The sequence below is a fragment of the Leptinotarsa decemlineata genome, unplaced genomic scaffold, assembly GCF_025532065.1.
Source record: "Leptinotarsa decemlineata unplaced genomic scaffold, Ldec_3_MD MMD2_tig00026330_RagTag_RagTag, whole genome shotgun sequence".
Classification (NCBI taxonomy): Eukaryota; Metazoa; Arthropoda; class Insecta; order Coleoptera; family Chrysomelidae; genus Leptinotarsa; species Leptinotarsa decemlineata.
Window position 1 is genome coordinate 5,541,653 of NW_027412690.1, and position 16,097 is coordinate 5,557,749.

At 35.1% G+C, this 16,097-nt stretch overlaps 1 protein-coding gene across 1 annotated transcript in view; it reads left to right on the plus strand.

Moving 5' to 3' along the window:
* LOC111517305 (uncharacterized) overlaps window positions 1-16,097 on the plus strand; it is a 633,122-nt gene that overhangs the window by 202,170 nt on the left and 414,855 nt on the right.

Below are 16,097 nucleotides of genomic sequence, written 5' to 3' on the forward strand. Positions count from 1 at the left end.
TTCGGCAGGAAAATGCCGCTCTTCACTGACTTGGTGTACTATATCTCCTATTTTTTGGGGTTCCACCTTCTGCTTCGATAAGTTTTTTGAGGTTCAAATGGACACCAATATGTCTTGGAATAATCATGTCGCTGGAATTAACGAAATTGCACGCATCATTCGATACCTAACAAAGCATACCAGAACTTATAGTCACCGTGAGATCTCCTTTGGTATCTTCTAAATATTTCAGTTTTGAGTGAATGAATCATGTCGAATGCGACGATCCGACTATGATTGACGAAAATATGGTTCAGTGCCCTTTTGGTTGCCTCTTTTGTTTTCTCTTTGATATGCTGCACGTGACGAGGCGACTTTTATTAACGAAGAAGCAGGTTAGTGCACTTCTGACATGTTGCGCCATCTTTGTTTTTTCTCTGTCGATGAATTCTGCATTCGTTTCCATTTCATTTGATGTGCTGTACGTTGAGAACAAATCATTATTAACGAAAATACGGCTCATTGCCCTTCTGACATGTTACGTTGTCTTTGTTTTTTTTTCTTTGTCGATAACATTTTGCATTCGTTTCTCTTTCATTTGATGTGCTGCACGTTAAGATCCAAATATCATGAGTGAAATTGTGACTTAATGTCTTTCTGACATGTTGCGCCATCTTTGTATTCTCTCGTCAATGGATTCTGGATTTTTTGTCCTTTCATTTGACGTGCTGTAAGCGAAGATTCGATTATTATCAGCGAATATACAACTTAGTGCCCTTCTGACAGTTGCTCCATTTTTTTTTCTAATAACTCATTCATTTCCACAAATCCTCACACATTTTCTACCACGCCATTGATTGATTCCTCCATTCTGATTGGCTGACCGACACCACTCTGTAACACAAGTTGAGTTTTACTGTTTTATCACTATTATTATTATTATTCGACCCACATTCCTCAGTTCAATTTCATCTAAAACCATCATTCTACTGATATTTGATTTCTCCAGTCTGATTGGCTTACGACACCACTCTGTACCAGAAGTTAGGCTGATTGTTCCTCAAGGTTCGGTTCAGGAGTCTGAAAATTCGCAAAACGAACCTTCATACGACAAAGCGTGGACTTTAGTCATCTCCTGATGATGCTTACTTGGTAAGCGAAACGCATTAAGTGTTAAATGACTGTCATATTGAAATAGGAAAAAAAAACGACAATAACGACGAAACGATAACGAATAAAGGCACGTAAACTGTTCGAAAACGCACGCATAACCGTCGCACGCAAAACTGTTGAATACTTCACTTTCCCCAATTTCGAACGTTAACTCTACAATACGACTCAGCATTATTTCTGCCAAAATTCGATAGAGAAGGGTTATGGGGGGTTCCAAACGACGTATTTCAAATATTGATTCACTCTGTATGTATGCGCTTATATTTCGTAGAATTTTCAATACGATTTTCACCACACTATGGCAAAATTTCCAACATGTGTGGGCTATTATTTCTGCAAACTGAAACTCACTTTTCAAGTGTAACTTGATCGTAAAATGAATCGCAAACGTGTTATGATTTCGATATATTTTGAGGTAATAATATTTAATATCTAACGAATAGTCATAAAGAAAATTATTTGCATTGTATTCCGAAAGCTTACGAACCGTTTCGTGATCAATGAACACCGAATGAATTTCGTAATACCTGTTGAAGATCTTGACCTACCTCACTATTTATAAACATTCATATGCTGAAGTTGTAACTTTGCTCCGGTCACCGTACTACGACAAAATGCTTGATGTGCATTTTGAAGATAGTTGGAATAATGAATGGAATTGTGAATACTGAGTGTTTTTGTTTCAGAATATCGAAGCAATTCATGTATTTCGATTCATGGCTTTGAATTATTTCATAACGATTTTTCATATTTGTCTGTATCGTTACTTTGTTATATTCATATGTCTGAGAATTCATTTCACTCCCTGTTATAATGGACTCGTGATCACACCAAACGACATTGTCATAAAAATGAAACTCAGGTTATCTACACATAATGAACTCGTCCGGTATCTATATCAAAGGATGCTATTTTGAAAGGGAATTTCGAAAAAACTACAATACGAAATGAATTTCCAAATATCACACTTGAAATTTAATGACAAATGTCAATAATCTATAATAGTGTCCTGAATAAAATTCAAGATATAAAATGCCACTTTTTGTTATATCGACCCAACGAATCAGAATTTAAAATGACAGACAAACTTATTTCCTTTATTTCTAAAATGTCCTGTTTTTGTCAACTTAGTATCTTTCAATATGATGTTTCTTCATCTCTATAAAATCTGATATATAATTTTTTGTTATTGCACATCTTTGACAACTTTCCCTGTATAAGATAAGTTTTCATTTTCAAAAAAAGATGTGTGTGATATGTATTGTATTTATTTTGGTAGTATATTATAAAGCCATTTATATAAAATATCAACGTTATTGAGACTGCAGCTGAACAAATTTCCTTTGAAATGACCCATACAGAACGGCGTGTTTTTCTTGAATTTTGGAACACACCACGATGAATCTTCAAAGTCTTCCAAATTCATTACGGTTGTGTATATATTGAATAGACGCAGTTTGTCCAACAAATCACTGAATATCGACAAATTCAAGCCTCTATAGATTGAAAAAAATGGAAACTGCTTAGATTTGAAACTCGTTCTGGAAAGGTTGCTATGACGGTTTTGAATGTTGTTGTTGAGATGACTCTGACTGATACTGCACACGTTGATGTATTATTCTGAAATAAATTCGATTTTTCAATAAAAACATACACTGAAATAAATTCGATTTTTTAATAAAAACATACACTAAACAAAATTTTTTGACAACAGAGAGGGTAATGTCTTCCATGAAGTAATTGCTACACATATAATGAAAATAAAAAAATCAAGTGTCATTCAAAATAATGAATTTAAAACACATATTCTGCACGTACTAAGTGAAGGAAATATATTGTATGGAAACACTACTTTATGCGGATCATATCTGTGAGTGAGAATTTTTGACTCGAATGAGAAATATTGTATACACCCAAAAACTCTTTGCCTATAAAACAAAGAAAAAATTGGAAACAGTACTAACCTTAATTTTGTACAATCTCAAATGAAACGACAAGATTCGGTTTCCCAATGTCCATCAACCCTTTGAACACAATAGCGTATTTTCCTGATGAAAATTCTTCTAAGTGAGGACGATACGCCTCCGTCACTCGGTGGGGCAGAAATGATACTTTATCTCCCAAATCTAACAAGACCGCCTCACCAAATTTTCCTTTCACGATTTTGGCAGTGAATATCCTCTGCGGCATCTCCACAGGCAAATCTACTACTTTGATACTTGGCTTTCTCTTCACGATCGAACTTGCATTCAACTTTTGTAAATCCATCTGTGAAAAATAAAAAATGAAAGCTTCATGTTTTGATTGACAATATATGCGAATACTATCTCAAACAAACCACGACATGTAAAACATTTGACTGAAATCATCCAACATATATATATCGAGAAAAATTTTGGAAATCAAATGATTCAACAATTCTCACCAATTTTCAAATAAATTACATTTGAATAAATTCATCTGAGGAAAAAGTCAAACCTAAAACACTTACTTTCAAATAGAATCGGTGCACTTGTCACTGGTATCACTTTCAACGGATGCAACTAACTCATTTCGCCATGCATGACGTATTTATAGTAAAATAAGTGATGACATATTCCAAAATGAAACAAAGAGCCTTTGTTTCGTCGCTTTGAGAACTGCGTATCTCCGGATGTAGATTCGACATTGACAGTGATCAATGTCACTTTGGGTTTGAATATAAAAATTAGTGATGACATATTCTGAAATGAAACAAAAGAAAATCAAAGAGTCTTTGTTAGATGCATATTCAGCGTTGACATTGATCCATGTCACCTTGGATTTGAATAGCGCAACAAACACATGAATTCTGTTTTTTTTCCCCCATTTTATTTGAAATGCTACATGTGATGATGCGACTATTATTAGTGAAGATACAACTTTGGGCCCTCTTGGCATCGTCTTCGTTTTTTTTTTCTGTTGATGAATTCTGCATTCGTTTCCCTTTCATTTGATGTGCTGCACGTTGAGATCCAACTATCATCAACAAAGATGTTGCTTAGTGTCACTCTGACATACTGCGCCATCTTTGTTTTTTCTCTGTCGATGAATTTTGCATTTCTTTTCCTTTCATTTGACGTGCTGTACGTGACGATTCGACAATTATTAACGAAAATGTGGCTTTGTGCCCTTCTGACATGTTGCGTCAGATTTGCTTTTTCTCTGAGGATGAATTCTGCATTCGTTTCCCTTTCATTTGATGTGCTGCACGTTGAGATTCAGTTATCATTAATAAAGATGTGAGTTAGTGCCCTTCTGACATGTTGCACCATATTTGTTTTTTCGTTGTCGATGAATTCTGCAATTTTTCTTCTTTCATTTGACATGATGTACGTAACGATCCGAAGTTTTTTCAATGATTCTCTTTGCAATTCTTCCTATGCTGTTTCACGTTAGGCGCTCGATATTATATTTTTCATAGTCTACACATTAAATCATTTAAAATGAGTAGCCACACCGACCTGTTGCGACTAGTATAGCAGAAATAGGTTATGAGGTCCTTTTGGCTTCGTAAAATGATTAACTATGTTTTTTGACATCTAAACGAATCCATTGATGTCAAAATTATCGGAATCGGACGACCGGAAGTAAAAACCGGAAGTGACCTGTTTTTGACGGATTCGAAACCTTCTCACCCTAAGGAATCCAAAAATACCATATGTTTCAGTATACGATGATTATTTCATTTTTTTTGTCAACAAATTATGTGTTTTGAATCAAACTTTTGCAATTACATTACACTCGTAGTTGTTCATAACTCAACAACTTTTAATTTCAAATATGTTCAATGATTTTCTTCAAATGTGCCATTCTTTCTATGCTATTTCACATTAGATGCTCGATATTATACTTTTCATAATCTACAAATGACATCATTTGAAATGAGTACCCACATCGGTCTGTTGCTGCTAGTATAATGAAAATAGGTTATAAGGTCCTTTTGGCTTCGACAAATGATCAATTATGTTTCATGACATCTAAACGAATCCATTGATGTTGAAATCATCGAAATCGGAGAACCGGAAGTGAAAACCGGAAGTGGTCGTTTTTTGATGGATTCGAATCCTTCTCACCCTAAGGAATCCAAATATATCATATGTTTCAGTATCCAATAATTTTTTTCATTTTCTTTGTCAATAAATTCTGCGTTTTGAATCAAGCTTCTGCAATTGGAATAAACTTATAGTTGTTCATAACCCAACATTTTTTAATTACAAGTTTGTTGAATTTGCAATTCTTCCTATGTTATTTCACATTCGGCCTTGGATATTATATTCATTACGCCATATTTGTTTTTTCTCTGTCGACGAATTCTCCATTTCTTATCCTTTCATTTGACATGCCGTATGCTTCGATCTGATCATTATTAGTAAATATACAACTCAGTGCCCTTCTGACAGTTGCGCTATTATTCTTTGTAATAACCCATTCATTATCACACACGCCACCACCTATCACGCTGACTACGTCACTTTCAAGCTTTTAATGTTTTATCACTATTATTATTATTATTCGACCCTCATTCTCCAGTTCAATTTCATCTAGCACAATCAATCGAGCGATATTTGATTTCTCCATTCTGATTGGCTGACCGACACTACTCTGTAACAGAAGTTAGGTTGGGTGTTCCACAAGGTTCCGTTCAAGAGTCTGAAAATTCGCAAAATAATCATTTCCTAATGATGCTAACTTGGTTAGCGAAACGCGTTTAATGATAAATGACTGTCATATTGAAACACGAAAAACCGTTACGACAATAACGATGAAACGGTAACGAATGAACGCACGGAAAACGGTCGAAAACGCAGGAAAAACGATCGAAAACGCACGAAAAACGATCGTAAACGGACGAAAAACGATCGTGAACGCACGAAAAACGATCGAAAACGCACGGAAAACCACGTATTTTGAAATGTCATTGTCGAATACTTCGCTCCCCCATTGCCCTCACGTTGAGTCCACAAAGCTTAACCTCTCGACACTTTTGGATCTCCTCTTTCTCCTGATGATGCTAACTTGGTTAACAAAGATACGTGACTTCCGACATGTTGGAATGCTAGACTTCTGTTGAACCGACATGTTTTTTCTTAAATATATTTTGACGTACCCTGTACACTTCGACGTTATGTTTGTTTTCAATGATGTATTTTGAGACACCCCGTATACAATGACGGATCGCAGATTGTCATATTTTTTCTTAAATCTGATTCATTATTATAAAATATATCATTTTCGCGCTTCCAATTTTCGTCGAGTAGTTCACGATTAATTCCAAAACCGGCAACGCTACATTGCCCCATAAACAATGATTTATTGTACAACTGGCAACGCCGAACCTGCCATGCTGGCATGTATTGACATTTGACAGATGCAGTCTTATGAGTCTAGTGTTTACAGTGTCCTTCTTCAACCAATAGATAGTTCAGCTAGTGACTCATAGATGAATCTGTGTGTTCTATAACTTAATTTTCAAACCGGCAACGCTACATTACTCCATAAACATTGATTTATTGTACAACTGGCAACGCCGAACCTGCCATGCTGGCATGTATTGACATTTGACAGATGCAGTCTTATGAGTCTAGTGTCTACGGTGTCCTTCTTCAACCAATAGATAGTTCAGCTAGTGACTCATAGATGACTCTGTGTGTTCTATAACTTAATTTTCAAACCGGCAACGCTACATTACTCCATAAACATTGATTTATTGTACAACTGGCAACGCCGAACCTGCCATGCTGGCATGTATTGACATTTGACAGATGCAGTCTTATGAGTCTAGTGTCTACAGTGTCCTTCTTCAACCAATAGATAGTTCAGCTAGTGACTCATAGATGACTCTGTGTGTTCTATAACTTAATTTTCAAACCGGCAACGCTACATTACTCCTTAAACATTGATTTATTGTACAACTGGCAACACCTGCTTGCACTAGCAACCGGTAAAACCTCAATCTCCATCTCTCTTTGCATCGATTACGTCACACGCGCCTCTCGCTCTTACACACACATACACATCTTTACATGAAATATTAATTATTTTCCCAAATCTAAGTATATTTTCCTATCTTCAATATGATAATGACGATTACATTCTACGGAAATCAAAAATAATGCTGTCAAGTATAATGAATGAGTCAATTTCGGTCCTGACAAAACTAACGCTATAAATACCCAACATTCGCAGTTAACTTCAATATCTTACGATGGTGTAGAGGCTAAGGACAATGTCTACGGCGCGGACGACCCAGGTTCGAATCTCATAACTATAAACTTTTTTTATTTAAAATCACGTGACTGAAGGGGACCGAGGGAGCTGATAGGTTAGGTGGAGTACCAAGGGGGCCGAGGGGTGAGGAAGAGTCGCAAGAGGGCATGAGCGGTGATGTGGAGTACTAAGGGGGCCGTGAATGCTTGAATCGCTACGAAACTCGTTCCATCCTGCGTCGATGACGTCACACGTTTCCCCCACTCCTGTTTGAACCAAAAATTGCAGAAAGTTTAGCTCCATAAGAAAATACATGGGATTTTGCGCCAGAAGTCTCTTTGTTACACTACTATCCTCCCTCATTCAACGTATTTTTGTTTCGATGGTTTAGAGGTTCCCTTCCCTTTATTTAGGTCTCCTTGAGAAATGTTAACATGGTTGATTCTGATATTGTTATAATGGTCAAAATCTGCTGCTCGCTATATCATTTCATTTACCCCCAATCGACAGCCGAGCAAGAGCAAGAACGGGGACAAAATTTTACCTTCTTCCCAATACAGTGATACATAGCAATCTTTCTCTGAACAGGTTTACGTACTACCAGCTGGTTTTGTCGATTCCTTTTTTGTTTTAAAAAGGGAGACATATTCAAAATATGGTCATTTATTGTTGAGATAATCATTCATTTTTTATGCATCTTTTCAATGATTTGGTAACGAGAAAGAAGTGTTTTTTTCTCGTCAGATAACAATCATAATTAACTTTTCTTTTCGATTTGTCTTTCAGATATTGAAGCAAAACCACAAATGGGCTGAAAAGTCTCAGGCCTGAGGAAGGAAACGCGTTTTTTTTCAAAATTGTCTTTCTTCATCAACGTAATCTCTAGGAAGTGACGCAATATTTTCAGTGCCGCTCTAACGTTTCAAGCAATCGAAACTTAATCAGTCCTACTCAGTCCTTACACATACCTCAAGGAGTTCCGCAAGGCTCGATCCTGGGACCATTTCTCTATGTAGTTTATACAAATGACTAACAACTTTAATATACATATGGTGTGTTATGCCGATGATACTAATGTATCAGTAGCCCAGGACGATCTGAATGCATTGAAAATTGTAGCCGAAACATGTGCTGAAGTGGTCAAAAAACAATAATCTAAATTTGAATACATCAAAGACTAATGCTATGTTAAATACTCTGCGTGGGCACAATTTAAACTGCAGACTTTTTGATGGTACCCCAAGTGAAATAGAAATGTCAACATCGATTAAAATGCTGAGCATCACTTTTGACGCGAACTTGACATATTGATTGACATATTGACAATCTATGCACAAAAATAATAAAATTTGGCTACTCTTCGAGGTTTATGGCAAATCATTGTAGTAAAGAGATACTGCTGATCCTGTATCATGCTAATTTCCACTCCCACCTGAAATATGGCATTTTAAACTGGGAAAATTGCACCTCTGTAAATAGAATGTGTAATCTACAGAAATATGCCATACGAATATTGGCAAAACTAGGCTCAAGAAATTCGTGCAGACTTTTTTTTTAAATTAAACATTTCAACAGTGGCAGGGACCTATATCCTAGAAGCCTGTGTGCCCGTTTTCAAACAAAGATTTAGCAATATAGCTGAACGTTTACATGACTATAAAACTAGAGGAAAACAGTTGCTACTACCAGTACGCCATCGTACTGCCCTCTTTCACAAAAGTTATGAAGTGAATAGGTGCAAATTTTTTAATATTTTACCCGAGACTGTGAAAAACTGTAAAAACATATATGTGTTTGAAAAAATGACAAAACAGTTGGCATATTCGGGTGAACCAACCAGGAATATTGCCCGTTTGTCGAAGAAAGAAGGCGTAAATTTAGCTTACAGAACGAATAATAATCTAAGTAAATTTATCAAAAACAATAAATACAAAACTTCGTTGTTGGATACATCAGGAGTATATGAGCTAACTTGTGGCTCTTGTCCAAAACTGTATATTGGCCAAACAGGAAGAACATTTTCCCAAAGAATTAAAGAGCATAGAATTAGTTTTGTAAATAAAAAGACCAACTCCACATTTGCAAACCACCTTTTAGCAGAAGGACATGAGTTCAATCATGAATACGATGTGTTACATTTAGAAGAGAAGAGTTTGAAACTCAATCTTCTAGAATGTTTAGAAATCAATAGATTCAGGAATTCAGGTAATTTACTGAATGATTAATTAGAATTAAATAAGTAAATAACCTTGGTAAAAAATCAGGTACTTGAAATTCAGGTACTTCAAATTGTAGAACAAGGTATATATAACATTAAATGTGTAGAATTAGTTAAGACTCGTCCGAGGAAGCCATTGTATGGCGAAACACGTGTTGCGTTTTTGTTGAACTGTAAATACGTTAAAACAGTTCATATTACAAAAAAATTGTTACACTTTTGAAAAATTCCTCAACAAGTGAAGTTTTTTTCTTTTTTTCATCTGTGTGACTGTTTATAGATCATTTATTTTTGAGATCTGTGAACAGACAGTAGTAGCTGGGAGCCAAATCTGACGAATATGGTATATGCTGGAGCAATTAGGAGCCCTTTTCATGCAATTTTGCCATCGTTCTTATCGATTTGTGACACTGTGCTTTGTCTTGATGAAGCAGCACTTTTTTCCTTCAAATGGGGCTGTTTATCCGCAACTTCGGCCTTCAAAGGTTTCAATAATGCTATATGATATTCAATGTCGATGGTATTTCCCTTCTCAAGATAGATACCGAGGCCGTCACCTTTCCAGCCGATTGTTGTGCTGTCAGGCGATTTAGACGAGATTCACCAGTTGCTATCGACTCTGATGACGATCTTTTCGATTCCGGAGTGAAGTGGTGGATCCATGTTTCATCCATTATTATATATCGATGCAAAATTTCGGTTTTTTATGTTTAAATATGGCCAAACACTGCTCAGAATCATCAAGACGTTCTTGTTTTTGGTCAACAGAGAGCTCGCGCGGCACTCACTTTGAACAGAGCTTTCTCATAGTCAAATACCGATGCATTCGAAACGATTTTGTGGATTTTCTGCATCATCGGTGTCTCTACGACCACGTTTGAAGTCACCAAATCAATGTTTATTTGTTGTTTCTGATGGAGCATGGCCCTTATAACACTTCGAATGAACGGTATTTTTTCCCATCGAGAAGGAGTGTAAAATTAAAACACGAAATTGTTTTTGTTTTGAAAATAATAAAAGTATTGTCTCTCGTGGCAGAATAACTCACAAACTCATCAGTAGAATATAATGAAATTCCAAAAGCTTCTTTTTGAAGGTTAGTACCAACTGAAAAAAGTGGTGAATGCAATCAGACTAGAACAATCTATGTGATAGACTCGAGATTTTTCAGCCCATATAATATTGTGTGCATCGTCATTTGGGTATTCAATCCTTTGACTGCATAAAATACAAAACCTATGAGTTATTTTCCAATTTGTGATATAATGATAGACTACATGACTTACAGTTATTTTGATTTTCTAAATGAAACCTACATTTTATAGTAATTGCTTTATCAGCTATCGACTGATCCACTGCGATAACATTCAAATAACTCACGATTTCTCAAACTGTTAGGAATCACGTTACGGTCTACCACTCAAATTACCGAGTATCGCTTCTCCTTTACCACTATATCATCAACACTGTCCTGATCATCGTCATTTTCTATCATCACTCACCAACCAGGCTGGTCACTTCTCTGCAAACAACTCTATTCCAGACGCGTATACTCCGCTATCGAACGAATCATATTTGCGATAATTCATATAATTTCATAGAACTGAATGCGTATTTCCCATACGTATTTGCATAAGTGAGGATTAAAATCCGCAATGCTGATTGGATATCTCCATAATGTTCATCCCACAATATGGGAAAATCAAAGTAAATTACTAGCATCATATGCAAACGGGAGATCGCAGATATCTCTGACTCCGGGTTGGTTTCTACATGCAGATGAGATTATTCGCCTCCGACATAGCACGATCGATTGGAGCGAAGGGTCGTTTTCTAGAGTAGCCGGATGAGTATATTATATAATAATAATAATGATAATAATGCTCATTCACATAGGAAAGAAGAATACAGAACAATGTAGTAAGAAGATGAAGGTGAATAAATGAGTACTCGATAAGTATTTTTCACACTTGTTTCGAGAAAATACAATGCAACAAAACTTATATATATATATATATATATATATATATATATATATATATATATATATATATATATATATATATATATATATATATATATAAACATACTGACTGACAATTGCGGAAATATGAAAAAATCCAATGACTATCAGTCAGACTTGTCCAAATTTAAAAATATATATTTAAAAATCATTCGCACATACGAATATACATGTGTAACTGTGAATTAATACAATGGTTGATGCGTGTGAATGGTATAAGATTGTTTGTATGACATTTAAGTGACACAAATGTTAGAATTGGTGTGTTGGAAATTATAATAAATGAGGAAAAATGGACAATCCTAATGTACTAATATATAATACATCAAATTTTGGAATGTATCAATTTTAGAAACTTGTTTTGTAGTACTTCAAGAGGACGAAGGTGTGTTCGAAATGCCCCGCCCCAGCATGCTATCCCATAGCGTAAATTACTTTCTACTAGTGCAAGGTAAATAATTTTCGAAGTGGTGGGTGGAGAATAGTTCTCTTGAAGTTTTGAATTTGTGTAGAATACTTCGCAGCTTTTTGCAAATGAAGTTAATGTGCTTATTCCATTTGAGATGTCAACCAATAATTACCCGTGAATACTTCACCTTATTTTCAGGATGAATCAAGTGTTGAATGTCTAGATCTATATCTTCAGAAAAAGGGTGATTTGTTCGTGCCATTGCAGCTAAATGAAGTATTGAAGTAAGCATTCGATACAGAACGGCATTGATTATTTAAGAGAAAATATCCACATTGGAATTTCTCCGAAATAACATAACAGCAATAGGCGACGGATTTTTTTGATGCACAAGATCTGCAGAAATAGTTTACAAATTTATGCATATCATTCGGGAATATCACTGAGGTAAATTTGTTACAAGCACCTCTTATCATCATCTTTTTGTGTGACAAATATTTAAGATTTCACGCTGTACACAAAAAACCTAGAAGTATCATTAGATCAGATAAACCAGCAGACCATTCTGAAGAACTACATCTCTTTTGTTTGGGTATCTGTCATTCGGTCACGTTCAAACCAGTCTATCATATTGAAGATATACCCAATCTTGCTGAAATGAAACATTAGTTGAACATTCATTTGGTTTTTCATGATTTTGCAGCTTAGCACATAGAGAGGTACAGCGTTTGCTAAACTATTCTCCAATATTATTCTATTTGTTCAATGAATAATTGGTCCCAAAATCAAATGAAACTCACTTATGGAATGAACAGATAGTAGATACTGAAGTTAAAAATGAATTGCTATACTTTATTCAAATCTGTTTAAAATCTGTCTTTCCGTTAACTCACAAAAGCTAAGCAAGCTAAGGGCTAATGGGGTATCATCTTTCAACGTATGATTCCTGGCATTGTGATTCATTGATCTACATAATCTCACGAAAATAAGAGAAAAATCCTTCAATTAATATTCCTATTTGTATACCAACAATTTGTATATGGAAACGTTATTCTGAATTTCAATACAATCGAAAAGAATACGCGACGTATTGATGATGCAACTAGCTGCGTTGAGTAGGTCGGCAATTGTTGACAAATACGAGTTCAGTCTTTTATGTACTCTGTTCATGCCAATATTCTAACATTGTACGTCCAAACGAAAATGATATTTTGTGTATATGTCGATGCATTCAGCTGTGAATATTTCAGTTACTAATATTTATCAATACCACTGGGCTTGAAAATTTTCTTGGATAAATATCCTTTTTTTACTCGAACTTTGTTATTTTCCAGCAATACCAATCAAGCAATCAGCAATAGAAAAATATGGCTGTACTGGTTGTTCTGTTTCGTTAAATATAATGGAGTTTTTATTGAAGAATGAAAATTCTTCGACGACATTTTGAGATCTTGTGATATTACTATTGATACTTTGGAGTGGTATTTATCGTTCTTTGACATATTTTGAAAAAGAATATAAACTTCAAGACTGGCTGGCTGGACTGGCTGGTCTGGTCTCAAAGTTGATATCGTATTTTCGACGGTATGTGACATCACACTATGATGTTTTATCAAAAAGTTTCGAAACCAGAAGTGGTACTTTGTATAACAAAAGTGTAGACAAAAATATTCGAGAAAGCACTTAAAAATAGAATAAATGACTTCTTGAACAAACATAAAATAATATCTAATGAGCAATTTGGCTTTCGAGAGAAAATGTCAACAAACGATGCCATTGCCTACCTAACCAAAGAAGTATCCACGTCCTTAGATAAGAGTGAGCCCAATTTGTGCGTGTTCCTGAATTTGGCCAAGGCTTTTGACACGGTTAGCCATGAACAGTTGTTACAAACTTTGGACGATATAGGATTACAAGAAAAACCGAACAAACTACTCACTAGTTACCTTTCTGATAGAAGACAAGTAGTGAAAATCAACAATGTACTATGTGAAAAAGAGTTGATCAACTACGGTTTACCCCAAAGTACGATACTCTTCTTCATTCATGTCAATGACTTATTATTGTCAAACATGTCAACGGGAAACATTATCAGGTTCGCCGACCACACTGCTATCCTCTTTATAGATCAAACATGGGACACATTGAAAAACATAGTAGAAGCGGATCTGAAAATCATATTCAGTTGGTTCAGTCAAAAAATATTAACTGTCAATTTTGAAAAAACATAAAAGCACACTACCCAATTTTGAAAATTAGAACGTAGAACATAACGGAAATATGGAAGTAATACATTCGCAAAACGACATAAAGTACTTAGGAGTAACAATAGATAAACACCTACACTGGGACCTTCACATAACGAATATAACGAAGACATTAAGATGCTTATTATATAGATTCAGAAAATTAAAAGACATACTTGACATCACTTACCTAAAAGTGATATACTACGCTCCAGTTTAGTCAAGACTACCATACGCCATTCTCAGCTGGGGTGGTTCAGTTAAAACCCATTTGAAGCAGTTGGATGTCCTCCAAAAAAGAATTTTGAAATGAATCTACGGCAAAAAAACAACTACTCCTCCAATATACTATTCCAAGAAACAAGTATACTCCACCTCAGACAACTGTTTATGCATCAAATAATAATATTGAAAATCATCCTGCCCTTGTTTATTGTCCGATGTAACGTAATGTCCATCGTAGTTTTTATTTATAAATGATAATAATAAACATTATTATTATTATTATTATATTTTTATTGAAAGAACGAGTTACATCATCTATTAGCCCTCTAAAGAATAAAATAAAATGGAGAGAAAAATGTCTTGACTTACTTCATTTTCAACAGGGGCTGGCAGATACGCTTTTCAAAGTTAATAACTGTGTGATATGAAAAGCCGCCCTTTCAGTGTAACAATTACTAAAAAGATGCCTTTCTCAGAAGTAGGTACTGAGATATAATACGATAAAAAAACAAACAAACAACTCGTAAAAAAAACTGTTCTGAAAAAAAGCACAAAATTCTTAACAAAATGGAAGATACATTAATATTTTCTACTGTATTATGGAGAAACAACATTCCCAATCTGAAAAATATACAAAGCTGAATCAATAAAGAATCTGCTGGAGTGTAATAAAGAGCAAACTGAAAAGTTCATCCGGAAAATTTTGCGTAATATAAACCACTAAAAAGTCCAATCCATAAATTCAGACTTCAAATTGAGAAATATTCAATGGAAAAAGATGAAATTTTTATACTAAGCTTTTTCAGTGGCCGACATTTTGGAAAACAAACCAAAATTTACTTGAAAACTTCATATTACGCAATAACTCGAGATTCGATGAGCTCGACGAAGGCCGTTCTCACCTGGTCCTGACTGGTGAAGATTCTACCAATGGGAAAGTAATCGAAGGGCTTGAATAGACAGTAGTCGAGTGACGATATATCTGGAGAGTATAGTGGCTAAGGCAGAGCTTCGAAGCTTAATTAGTTCCATTTCCGAACGTCTTCTGTTGTTGTTGAAGATCCATTTCTTATCACACGTGACAATTAGATCCAAATTAGGATCGCTTTTTTTGCGCAAAAGCAAAGAAGAACAGATCTCGAAATGTGACAATTACTGTTCGAATCGTGGGGCATCCAGTTTTGAGCTTTTTGGCATCTCCCATACCTTTTAAACCGTCAATAACCGCATGGAATCTGACGCCCAGTTCTTTCGTCATCCCACGCATCATTTGTGATGGCTCAATCTTCTCCAGGGTTTGTTTGAAGGTGGTTGACAATGTTACGTGGTGTATTTCATCAGTTCGGACTTCCATTGTCTAATATGAAATAAATTGATTTGATAACCCTGAAAAAAAAATCAAAAAGATTAACCGAAAATAACAATTTTATTGAACAATGTTCAATAAAATTACAAAAAATTACAAAAAAATAACATACTACAGCCAAACAAATAAAAATTGAAACATTAATAAAAGCTAAAAAAATTTAAAAAATCAAGTTATGTCAAAACGTTTCGTTTGTTAGTATCCACAATCGTCTTCGAGTGATAACTGCA